Source organism: Schistocerca gregaria, chromosome 2 (assembly GCF_023897955.1).
Source record: "Schistocerca gregaria isolate iqSchGreg1 chromosome 2, iqSchGreg1.2, whole genome shotgun sequence".
In the NCBI taxonomy this organism is placed as follows: domain Eukaryota; kingdom Metazoa; phylum Arthropoda; class Insecta; order Orthoptera; family Acrididae; genus Schistocerca; species Schistocerca gregaria.
Genome location: NC_064921.1, coordinates 127,395,086 through 127,399,534, shown reverse-complemented (window position 1 = coordinate 127,399,534; position 4,449 = coordinate 127,395,086). Strand labels below are relative to the sequence as shown.

At 43.2% G+C, this 4,449-nt stretch overlaps 1 non-coding gene across 1 annotated transcript; it reads right to left on the bottom strand.

Annotated features, from left to right (window-relative positions):
• Positions 1 to 208: 208 nt before the first annotated feature.
• Positions 209 to 280, bottom strand: Trnat-agu (transfer RNA threonine (anticodon AGU)). Its single transcript has one exon. It is a non-coding gene; the product is annotated as a tRNA-Thr (tRNA).
• Positions 281 to 4,449: the final 4,169 nt, after the last annotated feature.

The window sequence follows — 4,449 nt, the reverse complement described above, 5'->3', positions numbered from 1 at the left end:
AAAAAAGTTCTCAAGTAAGTCAATTAATAGGTAATTAAGTTCTAAACGAGTATCACAAGTAACAGTTAACTGTTGTTAACAGCCAGAAGCCCCGTTCAAAAATGGAAGAAAAAACTTCCAAGACAAATAAACATCGCTGAGACAAATGTCGAATTTATTTACGTAATGATCAAATATGATCGAAGCAGACTAAATCAATGAAAATTTGTGCCGCGGCCGGGACTCGAACCCGGGTCTTCTTGCTTACTAGGCAGATATGCTACCACTACACCACCGAGTCACTATGCCAGACATAGCTGCACGTACTACCTAGGTCGAGTTCCCTCCCCAACACAAACTTTAATTCATTTTCCCTTAATACCGTCACTATTGCCAGGGCTCGCCGGTATTGGCGAGGTACCCAGCATTGGACGTAGCGGGACGTCTGCTGTACCATATGGTGATCTTCTCAGATCTTATAATTAAATGTGTCCTTTGAGACTCCCGTCTCGTTATTATCTCACGATAATGATCAAATATGATCGAAGCAGACTAAATCAATTAAAATTTGTGCCTGGCAATCATATTTGATCATTATCGTGAGATAATAACGAGACGGGAGTCTCAAAGGACACATTTAATTATTTACGTAATGTAGCCTAAATATGGCAGTACTTTCAAAAATGGATCAAATGGCTCTGAGCACTATGGTACTTAACTTCTGAGGTCATCAGTCCCCTAGAACTTAGAACTACTTAAACCTAACTAACCTAAGGACATCACACACATCCATGCCCGAGGCAGGATTCGAACATGCGACCGTAGCGGTCACGAGGTTCCAGAATGAAGCGCCACGCTCATCTTCCCGATGCCGACGACTCCAGTCAGTTTAAATATCATACCATGTTCTGCGAAGTGCACTAACAGGACCGAATCCTCGCTAAGGCGCCCGGCGCTCTGTCTACCCAAAGGCAACCTACGGCAGCCTGCACCCAAATAGTAGAAACAGCCTTTTCAGCGGCCCGCGCCGCCATCTCTGTCTGCTCACTTTGGCGGTCGGTGTCGTAATCCCTACCTCCTCACTTGCAAATCACTACACGGATGCATGCCTCTATCCAGCTGGAACAAAAACTGCGCTTCAGGAAATCAGATTTTTGTGTTAGCAAAAGACCCAACACCGTGTTACGAGTGGAGGCCGAAATGTACGCGTTTTAGCTCACGCAGGCTGGCGTGAGGAGGGGACTATACTGACGTGAGGTCTGACAAGGAATGAGAATTCAGAAAGCGGACGTAATTAGTTTGATACTTAACTTTAATCCATTAATGATGAACGTCGCTCGTAACGGTACATTATTAACAATATTATCTGTTCAGAATACATTCTTCAAGATAGTTATTATAGTAAATGAATATGGCGCCTTGCTAGGTCGTAGCAAATGACGAAGCTGAAGGCTATGCTAAACTGTCGTCTCTGCAAATGAGAGCGTATGTAGACAGTGAACCATCGCTAGCAAAGTCGGCTGTACAACTGGGGGGAGTACTAGGGGGTCTCTCTAGACTAGACCTGCCGTGTGGCGGCACTCGGTCTGCAATCACTGATAGTGGCGACACGCGGGTCCGACGTATACTACCGGACCGCGGCCGATTTAAAGGCTACCACCTAGCAAGTGTGGTGTCTGGCGGTGACACCACACAGATACTTCTGTGCTCCTAAAGCACCAATAGAGTCACCTGACACCCACATCTAGACTCCCTCATCGTCATAGTAAGAGAACATTAGCCAATCGGATCAATGCCCGCGAAATAAGTAAGCGCACAGCAGGTCGAACCTTGTTCCTCTCGCTTCCACAGGAAACGGTTATCTTGCTTACAAGAGGAAGGTAAAGAACCTCTGGTGCCACTCTGGAGTCAGAGTTAAGTTTATGTACCGACCACCACACTGCTTTCTCTAATGTCACTGCTCTACAGAGCCACCAAGAACTTAAGTGCCGCCAATGCAGACGTGTCCAGCAGTTACACTCACAGGTTTGTCGACCCAGAGGAGTGAGGGGTGTCAGTGGCGCCCAGGTGGCAGACCGACCATTGCTGTTGTACGAAGGGCCCTCCAGTCAATCTGCTTCTGCGAAAAGCAGGTTAGTCCCTGATCCCTTTGTCAGCGGTGGAACGCCGCTAGCTCATCGCTCCACACGGGAAGAATTCTCTTCTCAGCCAGAAACTAAACTCTTGCAGAACGACTGAATACAGCACACCAAACAAAGTCAGCCTCGTGTAAAATGTTATGAAATTCACTTCCTCACAGACACATTGATAGAATAATAATGTCGTGATATTAAGAACTCAATTTAAGTACGATAAGTGAAGGGGGGACTGTAATCTTTCAGCTTATCCCGTATTTTGTAAAACACTTCTGTCCTGGATGAAGTATATTTCCTTATGATTCTTCCAAGTAGTCTCAGCCTAGCATCTGTTCTGGAACATCTTTATAATTAGTGAAGCGGGATTCGCTCTAATATTCAAGAAATCAATATCTCTCTGTACTGGTGTAAAAGGCATTTCAGTTGCATAAGTGAATATATGATCTTTTACCAGATACGTAGCATCTTTGTAATGTTGCGATATATCATAGCATCTTTGATACTAATACGTTTGTAAACACCATCTATCGATAAAAACATGCGGTACATGTTACAAGTCTGTTCTGTGACTAAGCTGAAGTGCTCAGTGATATAAATTTCTGTGTGCAATGATAGAAATGTGGTGGAAATGAATTCAGTGACAAATCTGAAGCGCTCAATTATGAAAGTCTATGTGTGCAATGACGTCAATACGGCGAAAACTATAAACGTCTGCTGGACGAAAATTACGAAAACAAGTACTTCAAACCGAAATATCACGTGAGTCACATCCCAATGCAAATCTGTAACTCAACCATCTTTGTGACGTGCTTATAATCATCTATTATTTATATTTTACGATAAGTAATCAGTAAAAAAACGCAGCACATGTTGTAATGAAATGGTTCAAATGGCTCTGAGCGCTATGGGACTTAACATCTGAGGTCATCAGTCCCCTAGAACTTAGAACTACTTAAACCTAACTAACCTAAGAACATCACACACATCCATGCCCGAGGCAGGATTCGAACCTGCGACCGTAGCAGTCTAGCGGTTCCAGACTGAAGCGCTTAGAACCGCACCGCCGGCTGTTGTAATGAAATCTTGAAAGCCATCTGACGATGAATCGTAATGATTCGAAACCGGTAACGGTACTTTTAATAAAGGAACTTAAAATATATTTGTGGCTGGTTGCATCTCAACACCATCAACATTTGTCTTCAAATAACAGCCACGGTCTCCAACCATGTTGTCATATGACGAAATCGCATTCCTTCAATTTATTTAGTGTTGGTTATTCCACTTTAGGTTGCTCCGTGCCGTTGCTCTTAAGTGTTTTACGTTTATTACTGTTTCCAGCGATCTTTCAATAGCCTAACTGAACAGGGATGGATCCTTTCTCCCATATGTATGCAGTATCTTACAGTTATATTCAGGGCCAATTACTGGACCTGCCATGGTTCCTCTACAGGTCCTTATGGTTTTCGCTGTAGTCTTCTGCAGTTGCAACCTTCCTGTAGACAAGAGCAACATCTGCAAAAAGCCTCTAGAGATTCTGTTGTCCAATGCATTATATATGTAAAGTATATTGTAAACAATAATAGCCTTATAACACTCTCTTCAAGTACTCCAGAAATTACCTTTACCTCTGTCAGTTTCGTCCCATTAAGAATAACGGATTGTGTTACACCTCCTCAGAAAGTCCTGTATCAAGTTTGCTGTGATACTCACTAAGCTTGTATTCTGTTTACCAAACAACCGCAAGGAACTGTATCCGAAGCCTTCCGGAAGTCAGGAAACACAGTTTCAACCCGGGCGTCTCTGTATGAGCCACTCTAAATTTCCTGGACGAACAGTGCAAGCTATTTTCCGCAAGATCTCTGTTTATGGAAGCTACGTTCAAACATATTTACTCATTAGGTTCCCTACCTAATGAGAATCTCTGACTGTTAAATACGTTGCTATAAACAACATTGTGGGGCATGTAGAGGGATGCAGAAAATCATTTCTCCAACGCTCCATAGGCGAATGGAATAGAGAAAATCGGTGATCCTGGAATGCAGTACCGACGCCACGTGCTGGACGGTATTTCCCTGAGTATATTCGTCGGTATAGTAGAACGTACTCTGTTTACGTCCCTATAAAATATAAAAATGGGTCTATGTATGTATGCATGTATGTTCCACATCTCTTAAACCACTGGACCGAATTCAACCAAACTTGGTAAACATATCACATGCCCTCCGGAAATCATTGCTGTGCAGGTATGAATCCCCTATCTATCACAAACGTGGATATGAAAACGGAGTATAGCCTAAGAGAGCAAATATCTGTAATTTATTCACCCAGTATTTGA